Genomic DNA, 18,650 nt, shown 5'->3' with positions numbered 1-18,650 from the left:
ATTTTGTGGTGGGCAGCGACCTGCTTTGGTCTTTCTCTCTTTCGCTTTGAGGATCAGCGAGACATTTTCTCAGTTGGACCTCGGAAGTCGGCGCCACCGGTGGCCTGAACTGATGATGTCTTAATGTGACATCAGTGGGAAAGGCTCTTTGTGGGCACGCTGTCTGTGATGTGAAAGAGACCACCACGATGATTATTATCAAAGGAGAAAATCATATAATGGGGTCTGGTCTAATGTTCATCAAACGGCCCCTGGCCCCCAGCTATAAAACCTCTGCCACTATTTGAACTCACAAAGCTTTTTTCACATCCATCTAATTCATTTATTGTAGGAATTTTATCACCACAGAGGATGTTATGATGTCAGCATCAAACATTTGATTGAAACTATGAACATAGGCATTTTAAAAAGTGTGCGACATGTACAATAGACAAATAATTTTACAGTAGTTTAAACTGAGCCAAGGCTTTTATTACAGACATTACAGAACAGCAAGAGTTATTATTGGTTGTTTTGCTCTGAGAAAACCAGTAGTTTTAGTTCAGGTGAACAAAATATTGCAACCAAACTTCAAGGTGAGCTGCACAACTTTAAGTAGCAGAGTTACTGGAACAAAATATGATGTATGCTGGGGGAAAAAAAAAATCACTTTATGAAATGTTTGAAACCTATTTTCAATGTCAATCAAGGCAAAAACATATCTTAAAATGTACCTATTGTTATATTTCCTGTTTATTGTTACATCCTCCTTTCTAAGTGTCTTTGCATAAAAGGATCTGCAAAAACCCAAACATGACATGCCTCTCTATAAACCTGCCTCTAGTTTCCATGGTTACCAGCACTCAGGCTAGTCAATGGTGGCAGTTCCCACAACATCCACGCTTCAAGTTTTAACCGGAGACGCACAGATCGCACTACAGCTGACATTTCCCCAACCTCTGGAGCAACCAAAGCCAATTTTGATAGATTAAGCGTTCTCTTTAAAAACTACAACATGAGAAGAGGTATTCAAAATGTATATTTACATTAGGAGCAGATAGAATACGGTGTGCCAGAGAGTAGTTGCTGTATAATGTTGTTCTATTTTAAGAGAAATTCAAAATTACAACAGAGTTCCTATATTTAGAGATATTAGCATTGTTAGCTCTGTCTGTGTATTCCCTAAAGCAGAGGCATGCGACCAGGTCGGCACAAGGGAAAAAACTTTTGGAAACTATTGATGTAGAGAATGTAGGACAAGCTAAAAATGACCTAATTTCTCTGTACATCTTTGTTTGTAACTTAGACATTCATAACAGCATCAGGATACTGGTTTCATTATGCCACTTATTGATTTGGCAACTAAAACTGAAAATAACACTTTTTTTTTCTCTTTTCTTAATAAGCTCATCTACTTTCACCGAGAGTCTCTGAGGGCTGGACGTTTGGGTTGAGTACTTCCATTGCATTGTTTTAAATCGAGCACATCCGATGACAAATGGTATTTGAACTCTCCAAATATTTAGTCTAATTAGTGCATTTGGAGTTGTTTTGTCTGTCAAACGGACACAGTTAATTCGGCACCCCACCGGAGACGTCCGATGAGCTCTCCGGTCCGGTCCGACCGCATGGCCGGCGAACGGACCCGTCCATGGGAAACCTGACGTCAAAGAAGTTTCACCTTCCCAGTATGTATAAGTAACCTTTCTCCCCACCTTTCTCGCGTCTTGAGCTTGCATTTTCATATTTCGCTGGTATTTCCGGATGGCTCCCACATTTGCAAAATAAAGGCCATCGGAGTAGTCATTATAAGGTTGAACAATAATAACTGGAGGAACTGAATAAAAGCCTGGAGAGGCTTGTTGACCTTTCGGAGCTAAACTGGTCCTGGCTTCTGTCTGTGCACCGCTGAGTCCATTGTGTTCCCAGACCTTATCATTGTGTTGCAGTTTCCTCTCCGTCGCTACGTGCGCGCACGTGTGCATGTGTCGGAGGCTACACGCGCGCCAGGACCGCCCTGCATATACTATGTATACAGCATGCGTGGCCCGATCCGCCGTACTACAAAGGCACAAAGGCTCAAAGTGATGTGTGCTGCTTTCGCACTTTGAGGGACTCACACAAAGGCAAAAAGCTCCGTGGAAAACTTTTATCTGGAAAAGAGACGGCAATGACTTTGGTTTCTTCAATGAGCGATTGAAATTAACTTCTGCCTCGCATGCAAAAATGGCTGCCTGTGCCATAGGAGTGGTGGAAAACTGGAAGTTTAGCAAGCAATGGAAAATTTAATTGTCAAAGACATTTCAGTGAATCAATATCCACAACGCTGCTAAAAGGGACAGCTGTTGTGTTCCCATTGGTAATATAATTGTGCTTATTGGAATTACAAAAATAAATGTGCTTAATGGAAACCCACACGGCTTCAAGGCGATTCTGGTCCGCCATCCGGCGTCTCAGGGGGGGAAGCAGTACGGCACCAACACTGTTTATAGTGGGGGTGGTGTGCTGCTGACCTCGACTCGGGACGTTGTGGGCCGGTGGGCAGAGTACTTCGAAGACCTCCTCAATCCCACCAACATGCCTTCCATTGAGGAAGCTGAGCCTGGGGACTCTGGGTTGGGCTCTCCAATCTCTGGGGACGAGATTGGTTAAAAAGCTCCTCGGTGGCAAGGCCCCGGGGGTGGATGAGATCCGCCCGGAGTTCCTGAAGGCTCTGGATGTTGTAGGGTTGTGTTGGCTGATGTGACTCTGCAATATCACATGGACATCAGGGGCAGTTCCCCTGGACTGGCAGACCGGGGTGGTGGTCCCCCTGTTCAAAAAGGGAGACCGGAGGGTGTGCTCCAATTATAGAGGGATCACACTCTTAAGCCTCCCTGGCAAGGTCTATTCAGGGGTCCTGGAGAGGAGGGTCCGTCGGATAGTCGAACCTCGACTATCCGACGGATAGTCAGGACGGAAGCAGTGTGGTTTTCATCCTGGTCGTGGAACACTGGACCAGCTCTACACCCTCGGCAGGGTCCTGGAGGGTGCATGGGAGTTCGCCCAACCAGTCTACATGTGTTTTGTGGACTTGGAGAAGGCGTTCGACCGTGTCCCTCGGGGAGCCCTGTGGGGTGTCCTCCGGGAGTATGGGGTACCGGGCCCTTTGATACGGGCTGTCAGGTTCCTGTATGACTGGAGTCAGAGTCTGGTCCGCATTGCCGGCAGTAAGTCGGGCTCGTTTTCGATGAGAGTTGGACTCCGCCAGGGCTGCCCTTTGTCACCGAATCTGTTCATCACTTTCATGGACAGAATTTCCAGGCGCAGCCAAGGTGTTGAGGGGATCCGATTTGGTGGCCTTAGGATCTCATCTCTGCTTTTTGCAGACGATGTGGTCCTTTTGGCTTCATCGGGTTTGTCACAGACAAACTTATTCACGTGCGATTTTAATCGCATTCTGTCCTGCATCCTGTTTTGTTTCGACATCGGCAGAACACCAAAAAAATATTGCGCAAATTTGTAATGGAACCTTAGAGATATGGCACTCTTGCAAACCACAATAATGCTTGTTTGGGGGGAGAAAAACAAAAAAACAAAAAACGTGCTAACAAGTTTTGCATTAAAGAAGGTAACTTATGTGCAAAAAATAAAGACTAAGTTATTTGAGAATGTATAAGAATCCTTTACCGGTTTTGCCAGTTCCACTATAAAATAAATAAGGGTGATAATAGAGTAGATATATGTAAACTTCACTGTTAAATGGCAAAGGGTGGAATAGACTGCTTGCTGTTTTGTAGCTAATAAAATAGAATTTAATTTACTTTATTGATCACCAGGGGAAACTGTGTACTTGTTCACAAGCTACTCCATCCAAAAGGTTAATTATTAGCAAATACAAATATAACCATAAGCGATATAAAAATTATATACATGAATGTGATATTATAAATATATGATATATGATATGATAAATATGATATAAACATAAAATAAACATAACAGCATAATAGTAATAAATAGTATTTATTATTATTTAAGTTTCTATTTAGACTGGTAATATTAATTTCTTTTTTTGTTTTTACCCAATTCCTTTTTGAACTATTTGAATTTTCCTGTTTAGACTGATATGTTATACATCTGGGAATTTTTATTTATTTATTTAAATAATTCTTTACCGAATTATTGGCCTCGTCTGAGTGAATAATGTGGCGGTGATGATACTGCTAACATGTGCAAAACCGTGTTTTGGAATGCATGTACCGTATGTGACATGTTTAAAGGAAAATGTTCACAGAGACACTGAGAAAAAGAAAAGAGAGCTGGAGAAGTGAAACCCTGAATGCACCATAACTATAACGGAGTCAGAGATGCTGGAACTAGACAAGAACTAGAATGGCCCAGTCAAAGTCCAGCCCCCCCCCCCCCCCCCAAAAAAAAATATTGCACCTCTATTTGCAATGACAGATAACTCTACAAAGTAATCTTTGCCATGCCACACTTTTCATATTCTTGTAGAAACTCCACTTGCAGATTATCCGCTGCTGTGTCTCTGTCTGTCCGGCAACATCCCAACAAAACTCCTAAATGTTTGAAGAAGCAAACAAAAAAACCTTTCGATGCACATGCAGGCGCATTTCTGCAGCGTCTCTGTGCCACAGTAAGGATTTCTTTTCACATCTCAGTCAGCCCTGCTGCTAAATGCCACAGAGGATAGGAGGCTTTGCAACACAGAGGCCCATTCATGGAAGTTAAGAGCTGACGATAGCCGCAAAGTATTACTACAACTCAGGAATGAGTGATGAGCTTTGCCTCCTCCCAAACTCTCTCCAGCAGATAGAGAGAGAAAAACCAAAAACCCCCGAATGAGAAACCCCGCTGCCTCCACCTGCTGCCCCCCGCTGCTCCCCTCCATCCCGCCTTCCTCATCGGACGGGGGAAGGAGAAAGGAGCCCTATGATGTCACCGGACGCTCTGTTCTCCAAGACAATACACCCACACCTTCGGGGCTTTCCCTACCCTGGCAACAGGGGGAGCTGTTGTGTCCTGATGGCATGTGTGAAGTGACTCATTGCCTCCTTTAGCCCACGCAGCACACAGACACACACACACCATCTTTCACAAAGCACTCAGATACATAGATTGCTGGTATGAATGCACAGGCAGAGGAAGCTCAATCTGAAAGGCAGCCTGTCCTTTCAGATCAATACACAACACCCTTCATTATTATTGGTGCCCTTTGTTAAAATGTGTGAAATCAGTGAGGAAACTGGAAAAAATAAGCTCTAAATGGGAAACATTTACAGAGTGGGAAGAAAATCCCACATCAGGAAGCAAAAATCCCACTTGCCACTTTGAAAAGCAGCCATAGCAGAAGATATCAACCAAAACCCAGGCATTTCTGTAATAAACATTGATCAGAGAGAGTCTAAAGTTGTAACATGTGATCCAATGCCAGCCACATTTATCCTGGCCACTCTTCAAAATGGGGAAAACAAGAGCACATAGCTTTGAAATAAGGCAGGAACAAACACCTGAGTTTTATCATGCAGGTTAGGAAAAACATTTAAAAGTTGATCAGCAAATTTTACATAACCTTTTGAGAAAAGATATATTTAAAAAAGAAATTTAATAAATATTTACAATAGGAAATTTGTAGTCATTTTAAAAGAATATGTCCATTTTTAGGTTTTAAAACAAACAACGAATAAAAATATTTACAAAAATAAGACATATATTTTCTTTATTGGGATGTTTTTTGGTGGAAAAATTACTTAACAAAAAATAAAAATAATTATTTTCCAATGTAATTATGAGAAAAATGTTTTCTATCTATCTATCTATCTATCTATCTATCTATCTATCTATCTATCTATCTATCTATCTATCTATCTATCTATCTATCTATCTATCTATCTATCTATCTATCTATCTATCTATCTATCTATCTATCTATCTATCTATCTATCTATCTATCTATCTATCTATCTATCTATCTATCTATCTATCTATCTATCTATCTATCTATCTATTATTAGGAGCATTCATTAGGTTGAAGGTCCAAAGAGCCACTTGCGACTTCAGAACCGATGACTTAGGAGTTCTAGCCGATTTTCTTCACACATATTTGGGAAAACTTTTTTGTGTGTGTCCACCAGTAATGTGATTGGTCAGAAATTTGAAGTGGGTGTGGCTAACACGCAGGTAAACTCTGCGGGGGGGCGTGGCCTCCAGGGACTTCTCAGGAGACGTCTTGTCAAGTATAAAGTAAGCTGTCCAGAAGGAGCTTTCTCTTTCCATCCAGAATGTTCTTGCAGATCATCCGGAGCCATAAGAATCGAAGCCTTGGTGTTTTCGATAACTTGTATGTTCACAGGTAATTTCATTTTGAAGAAAAAGGTCATAACTTCTGAATCAATTTGACACTTTTGAGTGAAATTAAGAGGAACAAGATGCTAAAACGGGAAAAAAAACTATCAAAATATCTTCACATCCACTGCATTAGTTTTAACAGACGAGCACTGCTACATGCTTTTTCTCAGGTTCCTATCTATTAGCCATTGTTGCGCACAAATTTTCCACACATTTTGATATCCTGGACCTCGTTAGAGACAAAACCGCCCGGCTACCGGTGGGACGCTGCCAAGATCTATGGCTGATGGGGGCCGATAAGCGAGTTTCTACAACAAACTACCTCTGGCCATCAAAGCTATCCTACCATTGTTCCCTCAAGCGGAGGAAGCCAGGTTTGTTGTGTTATTGTTGGAAGTGGGAGAAAGAAGGAGGGAGCTGGAATCAGTGCGCATCCATGCGCGTGCAAGGCGGCGTGACGTACGGTCAGCCTCGGTTGTTTTTGTGTCTGTTTTCGTGTCCGTTTTGCTCGCTCGCTCCGTCTGTGGGGTCACAGGTCAGCGCGGGCCGGGGAAAGCCATCAGCGCGAGCGCTACCTGAGTCAGAGCGGAACACGGGCTTAAAGCCGAGGGCAGGAAAACACCTGGGAGCCGGAGGAGAACAAACAAATCCAGAGGAGGAAAGAGGAAGACGACGCGGGCTGAGGAGGGGAGTTCAGCAGAGGGAGAGAGGGGAAGAGCAGAAAGCGTTTAAAGCCGTGTGGAGTCCAGGAAGAAGGCCGGGGGCAGAGGAAAGATCCGGACTAAGCGTCACACTAAGGAGGTTGTGCAAAAATGTAGTTGTTAATTCCTTATTTTTTCTAGCTATCAGGTAGTTCAATGGCTATTGAGCAGCTCTCCCAAATCCTGATCTGCTTGATTTTATGTTGAACCTTCAAAAGAAAAGAAAAAATCACTCAATTAGTGAAAATCAACTCTGGTTCTTAGCCCTTGGTTGGGTGTGGTGCTGTATTAAACATGGCGGATAGATTGAGCTTTAAAGAGATTTAACTAGATTTAAAACCGCGGTGGATTCTGGGGAAAGAAAGATGGTCAGAAGACACAAAGATTAAGCTATTTAGTCCAGAATTATAAGAAATATGTTAAGAGGAGTCCAGGTGAGGCCTTTAATACAAAGAACACTGTACCAACTTTCAAGCATGGTGGTGGCATCATCATGCCGTGGGGCTGTTTTGCATTACACAAAGTGGATGAGAGAAGAGGAAGACTCCCTGTAGCTTCATCCATAAAGACGCTGGTTGATAAATCTCACATTTTATGGATGAAACTTTAACACAAATGTGTTTTGATTTTTCTTTCTCTTTCATCACAAGGCACGGTAATGGCTTATTTTTTAATATTGCGAGGAAATACCTGAAGCTTCTCACAAAAATATGAACTTCCCATTACAATTTTCAAATACCATGACATTAACCAATGTTTTTCTTCTTCATTAATTTAATTCTGTTTGTGATTTGATTTTAGTATGAAAGCAGTTTTGCATATCTTGAGAAATTACCACCAAATCAAGACTTCAGGCACCGTCACTGTTGGCGTCCCTAATTTTCTATCTCGGTTTTTTTTGTTTAGTTGGTGTTAAGGTCTTTCTGATTGGTCACTAGGACTGTACAAATGATTAACGATAATCCTTATTTTGAAGATGCTCTTGTTTCTTTACCACTACACCGTATCCGTACCGTTCTCCATGGCAACCTGACCCCAGGTCTACCTCACCTGTCGTCCAATGAGGCCCGGAGATCGGCAGCGGCGTCTTTCACCGCCGCGTCGTTTCTTTTTTCAACCTGAAGTCTAAAGAAGTCTGATGAGGTTGTTGTTTTTTACAAAGAGGCCACGTTGTGAAGAATGGAGTCTCTTTTCTAACCCAACACATTGGATCCTACATTTTTCTGATTGGATGCTCTGCTTTACACCTAAATTTTGCTCCCAAAGTGTCGGACTGTGGCTTTCTGGACATCTCGACTGTAGTTTTGAATGGATGAATAACCATTTTTCCAAGTCTTTCCACCAGCTAGTTCACATTGTGAACACCCCTTCCTCAGAAACAAGGCATAGAGGGCCTGGGCCGCTGCAGCTGCTCAGACAAAAACATCCCCGACACAGAACCGGGCCAATCCAAAGTTTCTTCCCACTCTGTCTCTGCAGATGGCATTGTTTCCAGACACAATTTTCATTGTATCTAGAGTAGGAGGCGATGGAAATCGCTGGTGCCACAGACGCCAAACGTGTTTGTCCTCAGCGACCCCCAGCAGCAGCAGCAGCAGCAGCTGAGGATCACCTGCAGGTCTTCTCGCAGGCATATACCAGCCTTCTCGCCCTCCTAAACCCGACCCAGCCCCTCCCGCTCTTGTCTTCTGGGAGGTAAAGCCTGGATTTCCCCGTTTCCACTCTCTCTAGCTCTTTAACAGCTAGCGCCTTGCTCTCACCCTCTCATTTAACGCCACTCCTCTCATTTCCTCTCCTCCTCCTGTTAAACCATTAGGCTCCTTTCAGCAGAAGATTCTTCCTTTTTTTTTCTTTTTTCTTCCTCTACCTGCGCCACTACAATGGACCTGACCCAACAGAACATGCATCAACCAGTTTCTCCCACTGATGCATTAATAAAACATAGTTGCGTCTGGTACTGTTCATTTGTTGAGGCATACCTAAAGCTGGTGCAATAAGGGCAGATTGAAGCTGCATGTGTGCGTGGGCCGCAGGTGGTTATTAAAACACACACACACACACACACACACACACACACACACACACACACACACACACACACACAAAGAGAGAGAGACGTATATATGTGCAGAACTATCCCAGAATGCTGGGGTGGAAATTCCTTCGAGGAGCTCCACGAGTTTGTGCCGAGAAGGTGACGTCTGGGTGATTTATTGCACTCTAGAGTTTTACTGAGCAGCTGCACCACGGCGACTCAACAAAGATCACCGCCTCCAAATTACACGGCAGTCAACTGGGGGTTTGTTACATTAATTACCTGCGACGTCCTGAGCTGAAATTACTTTTTTTTTTTTGTGCCTACTGTAGCTTCCATTCAGTAAATAAATCTCCTGAACGTACAAAGTGTCGGCAAATGAAGGCAAGTCCAGCGAAAACGCTACACAACTTGATTTATTTCAAGCTTGTCATCTCGGTTAGCCGGATGGCTGAAGCCACATTTATTACCCACAGCTAAGTGCTTTTGCCATTTGGACCACACTCCATCTTCTTCCATAATATGTCACAAGGTTGCATTATGCAGAATGAGGACACCTTTGCACTGTCTCTATAGATCACAGATTCCTGCGTCATCTCTTATGTTTTCTACTTTTAGTCTCGTCTATAGACTTTAGGCCTGTGGACTGAAATGGCCCCTTTTTTTTTTTTTTTTTTTCTGGTAGAAGTCACCACATTTTTATCAAAAATCTGCTGTTGCAGAGTTTGTGGCGCCATACGCGTCAACAAGGTTTCCAGATCCTTTGTAAGGAAAACGATCCCACAGCATCACAGGTCCTCCACCGCAGTGGGTAAAAGCTGCTTTGACGTCATCTTCAAGGATGAACAGAAGAAGAAAGAAATACAGACGGGAATTTAAGAGATAAAACATCTGAATAATTTGCACTATGACCTCGTGGTTCAAGAAGGCCGGAAACCACTCAACTCGACTGAAAACAGCAGGAATAAATTTAGATTTAAACGTGACAAAAAAGTCAATGCACATCCCCGGTGTTGTTGACAGAGAGTCACATGGCCTCACTCACACATTTTATGATTGTTTTTATCTTTTATCTTTCTGACAAAATGAATAAAACTATTCAAAGCACATTTGGACAGCGGGACAAAAGATGTCACTCGGGCGTGCCGTGGTGGCGGAGGGGTTAGCGCGACCCACATTCAGAGGCAACGTAGCCTTGACGCGGCTGTCGCGGGTTCGGCTCCCGGACCCGACAACGTTTACCGCATGCCTTCCCCCTTTCCTGTCAGCCTACTTTGAAAAAGGGACACTAGAGCCCACAAAAAGACCCCTTGCGGGGCGATAAAAAAAAAGATGTCACTCATCTTTAATGAGACGCAGGCCACCTCACCACTCTGGTTCTCGTACAGTTAAGCAGTCGCCACATGTTTACGTTTGTGATGGTCAGACAGAAAGTTATTTTTCCTGGCTTCACTCCTGCACAACTAATTGGCATAAAACTAGCGCCGAAAGACGGTGAAGGAGACGAGATGCCGGTTTTTTGCAACATTTTAACACCTGAGGGATTATTTCTCCATCCTGTGGGCTTTGGCAAGACACACACGAGTTCCCATCCATCTTTGTTTGCCACAATTACAGTTATTATAAACTTTTTGAAATGATTGCTCTGACTGTGGGCACAGCACCTCTGAGTGCGAGCATGTCTTACACGAACAGCACGTTCTCTTAATGCCACAGTTTTGAAGAATGGCCAAAAGAAATGCATTACAAACAAGACAACTCCGTGGATTTCACATGTGATCGAGTATTTTGTTCATGTGATCCATGGCTTCTTCAACGTGTGATCATGTTTCACATTCGATCACATATTCCTCACATGTGCACCACACATCATTTCATATGATCTGATTTTTTTCCATGTGGAGATCAGGTGATTGTACTGAATATGTAAAAAAAAACCAACAACTCATTAATTTTACATCACGTGTGAAAATAAGGATGTGGAAACCGGAACTTGTGCTTCCAGTTTTATTAACTGATGAATTTGCATTCCCCTTTTCACGCCAGCTAACAGTACAAAGAACAAAACAGAATCTTCTTGGATTCGTCTATTTATTTATTTTTTAGCACCTCTCCAGTCCGCTGCAACATTCACGGCTGCTGCAAGCGACAGTCACACATCACATGTGAAACTCATGTGAGAACATGTGAACCCCATGGGTTTTTACCACAAAACGTTCCAAATCCACACGTACACATGTGCTTTTACATGTGTCTCACATCTTTCACATGTGGACATTTGTGTCCGCGGCTTCACATGTGACTTTCACATGTGAATTTCATGGGATCTTTTTGTGAGGTATTTCAGGTGCTTTTGTTTTCCCTGTCGACCTGGGATTTATGTTCCCACATGAAGAAATGTACTGATGTGGAAACCGGAACTTTTCTTTATAATGCTGCTGCAGTAAAATATGACTTTATTTGCACGTCCTTACTTGTGCTTCCAGTTTTATTAACTGATGAATTTGCATTCCCCTTTTCACGCCAGCTAACAGTACAAAGAACAAAACAGAATCTTCTTGGATTCGTCTATTTATTTATTTTTTAGCACCTCTCCAGTCCGCTGCAACATTCACGGCTGCTGCAAGCGACAGTCACACATCTCCATTTTTTCCTTTTCTTTATTTTTACCAAGCACTTTGAATTACTTCAAAGAGGGAAGTGTGCCCCGTTCCCACACTGATTTTTTTCGTCACGGCCCTGTGGGCCAATTTCATGACAACATACGAAGCATTTCGATTTGGTCCTCTCAGAAACAATGTCCTGTTCTCTGCGTCAGGATGTGAACATGCACACAATGGGCAGCTGTGGAGAAAAGCACCGTTATTACTGAAAGAATCCTTTTGCAGTTGGTCTGAAATCTTAATTACCTTCTTTTTTTTAAATTTTAGTTTTCTAAGTTTGCTCTGCCATGGAATAATTCAGCTTGAACACCATGAATTACACCAATTCGATGCAGCTTGTCATGTTGAATATCTCAAAGCGAGTCTTTAGCTCGTGTTGAAAAGTGAACCCTCACACTCTCCCTTCGTGACCCCCGGGTTGTGAGCGGAGCCGTCACACACCCCGAGCGCACACACTGAAACTGAACGGAGTAACAGATGATGGACCGTGTGTCACATGCACAACATCTTCAGGAAGTAACCTTGTAAACAGGAATGACTGGGAGGAGGCTCACCATGAAGCGCCATAAAAACACACACGACTCAGGCATTCGGTTTCAGACTGACGGTCACAAATACACCTGTATTCCAGCTCTGTTTCCCCTTTTCTATTTCTGGAAAAGTTATTCTGAAAAAGACGTGGCGGCTTCATCCGGAAACTCTGCTTTTCTTTCTCGTTTTGTTTTTAGGGATTTCTGATCTCACATTGAAAAAGAGTTTAAAATTATTCTTACTTTATTTTGAAGAGGACAGAACATGATGCATGGTTTAAACTTTTCCAGATGAAAAGCTGAAAAGTGTGGCATGCATTACTCTAAAAGCCCTGAATAAACTGAGAACTGTTCTATTTGTGATCCTAAAACAAATTTAGGAGAACTGATACCCTGCCAAAACATGGCCGTCCACTCACACTGCCGCTTTAGGCAAGAAGAGCTTTAACATGAGAGCAAATAACCGTATTTTAACTCTGGAGGAGCTGCAGAGATTCACAGCTCATGGAGAAGTGGCAAAAAGAAAGCTGTTGATGTAAGAAAGTCATAATGCGTCCGGGTTAAGGTTTAATACAAGCAAACTTGTGGGAAAAGATGCTGAAATGCTAAAGACAGAAAAGTTGGTCACAGTTAATGGGAAGATGCACTGTAAAAAAAAAAAAAATTACAGTAGTTTACTGGTTGCCAGAATTTTACTGTATAAGTATGAATCTTACCGTACTTATATTTTAAAACACTTATAAATATGGTCAAATTCTGGCAACCACAGCTGCCGGTAGTTTACCGTAAAATAGAGACGTTTCTTTTTTATTTTTACAGTGCGGATGGATCTAAACGAAGGGGATATTCATCAAATAAAATAAATACCATTGAAGGTTGCAAAAAGTAAAAAGGTTCAGGTGTTAGAAGCCCCGACCTAAACTCAATTACAAATCTGAGACAAAACTTTAAAACTGGCGCTCTTGGTCCAACCTGACTGAGCAAAGCAGCTGGTGGAGACACTCCCTGAAAAAACTCTCACAAAATACTGAATTAGAAGGACTGAATAGCAATGAACTCACAGTTTTGATGCTTAAATGTAAAATCTGTTGCTTCCACTTCACAGTTATGTACTTATTTGTGTTAGTCTGTCACATAAAGTGCCAGTAAAATAGATGGAAATCTGTGGTTGCAACATAAAAATCAAAGCGCCATGAATGCAGAGAGTCACTGAACCGTAGAAACTGACTCATGGGAACAAGTGAAGTTTGTCGCAACCAAAGTCCTGTGAACATTTGTTGAAATCTTTGTCGAGGGGCCAATAATGTAAACGGTTTACAAATAATCCTGCTACTTGTGAAGAAATCCCTCATGGAAGCTTGAAACTGTGACTTTTCTGACTTCCTGTAGCAGCCAGCTTCGCCGCAGTGCTAATGCTAGCTCTAGAATCGAGCGTTTTTGCTAATGCGTGTATAAAATCACTAAACTAAAGCTGGCACAAACCGTGAAATCAAACTGAAAGACAGAAGAAAAACCAACAAACTCAGAGCTCAAGTAAAGAAAGGCACTCCCCCCCCCCCCCCCCCCCCCCCCCCCCCCGCGTGTGTACAGTGTTATTAATTATACGTTGTGGTTGAGTACAGTAAGCCGGTGGTTTTCATTAGAGCCACTGCAGCACAGTCCTCCTGTACAGCAGGATAGGGAGGGGAGGAATGCTGCTGTATACAGATTCCTGGAGCTGAACAAAACCATGGCATTCCTCACAGAGGTGTTTACACCCGGCAGCTCGGTGTGGTCCGTCCTCGCTCGCTCTCTCTCTGTGTCATCGCAACGTCTCGACCAGCAAATGGGCATCCAGCGGAGTTCGAGCAAGTCTGCAAAGCAAATACTGACGGATAAAGAGAATATAGGTGAAGGAACTGTGTGGTGAAGCAGAGCACACTCTTTTGCTCAATCGAAACACCAGAATCCATGAGTTTTATTTGTTATAAAGAAATGTTGAAGTCTTACCAATGAAAGACCAAATTACGTTTAAATGCAAAAGTAAAAGTATCTCAGGTGTAGCAGCGATTAGCCCTATAAATTAGCCTTCAACACAACACTTGGATTTCATATCTGAATGTCCATCCTCTGCTTCTGCATTCCGATTCCTTCCCCGAATCGGTGCGTCTTTGTCTCAGTGTTGCGCGTTCAGTCGCCCTGCGCTGGTTCCCTGCCGCCGACATTCCCTCACCGAGGCACGGGGGTCTTTGAGACGCCTTAACTCTCAGCTCAGGTTTGCTTGTAAACGTACCTGAGGAGAATTTCAGTGTAATTGGTTTTCAACAGGTGTGGAAGTGTTGGACTTAAACTGCCAAAGTGACTTGAAAATGTTTTTAACGAGGGCCTTTAGACTCTAGAGCCTTTGAGAAAACAGTTGGGTGCATAAATATTATTTCATCAATCAAATAATGGCGCCGTGTTACGTTAATGTGAAACGAGGTTAGCTTGATGCAGAGACGCCTATTTATTTATATTTTAAGAGTTTAAAAGGGCAGTGTTGTGTGTTTTCCAGCCACATGGTGCCATTTTTGTTACCTGCTAGCATATATATACATATCAAATATGACTTAAAAGAAATTTTACTTGGTCATTTAGCGCCTTGAAATTGGGCCTCTGTCGCTTTAAGAAACACCTGCTCTTTCTGACTCTGTTTTCAGGAAGCCATCACAGCATCACTTCTCAATGAACCTTTTAGCAACGTTTTTATCAGCCTTTCCCTGAGAAGTAGCTGCTATAATGAGCTCAGCTGGTGTTCAGTTTCACCAGGTGTTTGCTAATTGCTGCTGGCTAGTCTGAAGGAGCTGAGGAGCGGAGGACGAGAGCTGCGTGAGGCCGAAGCTTGGAAAAAGCCTTGAAGGCGGCGCTATACCTGCCAAGCGTTTTGCACAGCTGAATTGTTGCCACGGGAGATTCTTGGATTTCTCAAACAAGCACGAATCAAGGCAACACTCCAGGTGTGTTTCTGATGAGGGAGTAACATTATAACATTGTGTAAAACTCAAAAAACGTTGGTTTCACATAATGCTGCCCCCTTAAATGGGTCGTTTTGTCAATACATTTTTGCTACGGCTGACTTTTTGAGGACGTTCATGATGTTGATGAAGTCCGAAATGAACAGTTCAGTCCAAGAAGGTGAGTTTGAGGGTTGCCGTACAAACGCCTTTGTTTAAACTCCCAAAAACGCCGTTGCATATGATCAAACTCTCCTTCATTTTCTGAATTCGGCTACATTCTTGCGTCAGAGCAACCTGAGACCCGGAGGGAGCAGTCAATCTGGGAAGGGGTCAACCGATGACTTTTTGCATGATAATCCCAGAGACACGCTTTGGAGACAGACTATCCCTGTGACTAATCGGACAGGTTGACCCGTCCTGACCAAGACGGCGCGTCGCAAGCAGCATCTCGGCCGAGACGTGGCAACACAAACAGAGTCGATTCCTGTTCTTCAGCTGGAAAACAAAGAATCCACACGGGTGGAGGTGGAGGTGGCGATGGAGGGAGGGGGTTGACTTCAGCTATGCGATTACTGCGTCAAATTAACCACTGGAGCTTTTCAGTGGAAGAGGACAAATAAAAAACGAGGGATGAAATCAAATGCAGCCATTGTTGAAATGGAGGATTGGTTCATGGTGCTGTGACCTTCACCGGATCTTCTGAAAAGCTCCTAAATGTTTGAGCGAGCGCTGTCATTTCTCACTCGGTTTGTTAACATAGAGAGGCTTCTGTCCTCGCTTTTCGTGGTTGAAGCGACGGCTGGCACAGGGCACCGAGTGTGTGTGTGTGTGTGTGTGTGTGTGTGTGTGTGTGTGTGTGTGTGTGTGTGTGTGTGTGTAGAGATATGCAATAGTTGAGGTCGAGATCTCATTAATTTCCTTGAATTTAACAAGTGTGGACTCACTCTGACGGGTCGCAGGCGTTCAGCTTCTTGCTCAGGGTACAGGTGCCTCCGACATGCTTCTCTGTTTTATATTAAGTTGTCGTCAGTAAAAAATAAATAAATATTTATTTATTTATAAATAGATAATTTAAACATTTTAGTTTAAATCATAGACTTGTGTTTGTTTTTGCTGTTCCTCATTGTCAAACTCACAGCTGAAGGGTTTCTGTATCTTATGTTTTCTCCTATATTATGTTGTTTATAAGTTATTTAAGTGCCCAAAGGTCTGTATTATTATTATTATTATTATTATTATTATTATTATTTTTTTTTTTTATTTTTATTGTTGTTGTTGTTGATGGATGTCTTTCTCTCACTGCGATGGTGGTGGGATTTTACAGTCGCAGGTGTGTGTGTGGGGGGGAAGGGGGGAAATCCACGTCAGAGAGATATGAATGCAGGGAAAAACCCTGCCTCTAGTCGGGAACCTGTTCTCCCCTCCTCCTCCTCATCATCCTCTTCCCTCTTCCTCCTCCTCTTTCCTCTCCTTAGAAACCAAACACACAGTTGTAAATCAGCCATAGTTTGAACATAAAGCACAATCTGCATTTCTCTGTCATCCAATCCACCATTGCTCATTCTACGTTTTAATTTGACCTGATTTTACACGTTTGGCAGCTTAAAAACGTGCATGAACGTAACAACAATCCATTAAAGTTGCATGAAAAAGTCCAACTTAAAGCTTCACCTCCCCTCTTTTTCAAAATGTGTGCAAACTATTAGGTCCACTTTTAAATATTCATGAGCAGCTACGGTCACCGCTTCCCTTAACGTCACCACTACTTCCTGTGTGTTATAGTGCTATAGTATCCTAAGCCAGCAAACTGCCAGTGGCCTTGGCGAAACGTACAAATATGAAACGCGGTGTAAATATAGCCGCACAGCTCATGCCGTTTCCTCCATGCAGTCTTGTTAGAAAAACAATGGCATCCTATTATTCGCCGGGGCTACGGTGAAACTGGAAGAGCGGCATGCTGGAACATTCCTTAAACGGAATATCATTCACTTCTGGGGGGTGGTGGGTTAATTTTTGATTTGGGACACTTTGTTATTCTAAAAGCAAGAACTGAGTGGACCGACCGCTTTGAATTTGTTGGGGTTTTTTCATTAGCCACACAGAGTCAAAAACCGATATGTACATTATTAAAGTCATGCATACCCTGTAAACGTGCTTTAGAAAGTTGCACAGAGGTCTTTCAGTTAGTTTGATTTTAAAATGTTTGACCTATTCCAGATGTTGAATGTGTGTGCGTAGGATCGTTTGCTCTTAACCTTCCAGCTGTTGATTTGAGGTGAAGCCCTCCCTCTCCAGTTTTCTTTCACCTTTGCACGATGCCCCAAAATCCGCCAGCTGCAAAACAGCGACTTGACATGACGCTGCTTGACAGTTGGTACAGTTTTCTTTGGTTCAAAGGCATCACCTTGACTACGCCAAACAATCTTTCTGTCCACGAGGCTGAATAGCGCAAACTTTGTCTTCTCCTGACCACAAAACCGCTCCTGGACAGCTGCGAATGTCAGTCAGGCTTGAAGTTGATTTCGAGCAGACGCCAACCAATTGAGGCAAAGTGCGGCAGTTTCTGATGAGAGGAATGGTCATAAGCTCAGCCAGAATTATGCTGCAAAGCAAATGCAAAGTATTTATAATTGTATGTGGATTGTGTGCGGACTAAGCAGAGAGACTGAATCTTCCTCTGAATCTCACGCCGTGGGACCAGAATCGCCTCCAAGCTGTACAAAGGGGTCATCAAGCCAAATATATTTGAGCTGCATATGACATAAGTTCAACTTTTACATCCATTTTTTAAAAATGGAAAGCTTGTCATCAATTCCTACAAAAAACAAAACAAAAGAAATAGTAGGCCTCTAAAACGGAAAGCCTAAAATGAACAGAAGTCCATAATGTTAGCATCATACGGGGGCTGCAGCTTGAATCTTCAGTTAGAAACACACTCTAAGTCATTTTTAGGAAAATAAAATAAATTTTAAAAAAGCTTTTCCTGCTCTTTTCCCACCTGTCTCCTAACATTAAGAACGTAACATCGTCTGGATGATTTGCTATTTTTGGGCCTTCGTTGTGCAGTCAAGCAGACCTGAAGCGGGGCATTGTTCAGAAATGCTCCCTAAACATGAGTGACCATCAAAGGTCAGGACTCTTAGAATAACTCCTGTGGTATTTAGATACACCTTTCTCTGTCCTGATAGGTTGGCTGGAGGTGACATGAATGGAGACAACAATAAAAAAAATGGCAATTTCCCTTAGCAACTCTCCTGCTGACTTCTCCAAGGAAGCATTTCCAACAGGGATTGTGAAATAGGCTGAATTTAGAGTTACAGTGTGTATGCACTACCGCTTGAAATCCTTTGCCAAATTTGACTTTTTTCATTTTTATTTTATTGTATCTAATCAACCAAAAACGATTATACTCAATC

This window comes from Xiphophorus maculatus, chromosome 16 (assembly GCF_002775205.1).
Source record: "Xiphophorus maculatus strain JP 163 A chromosome 16, X_maculatus-5.0-male, whole genome shotgun sequence".
NCBI classification, from domain to species: domain Eukaryota; kingdom Metazoa; phylum Chordata; class Actinopteri; order Cyprinodontiformes; family Poeciliidae; genus Xiphophorus; species Xiphophorus maculatus.
Note: the sequence above shows the minus strand (reverse complement) of the source record.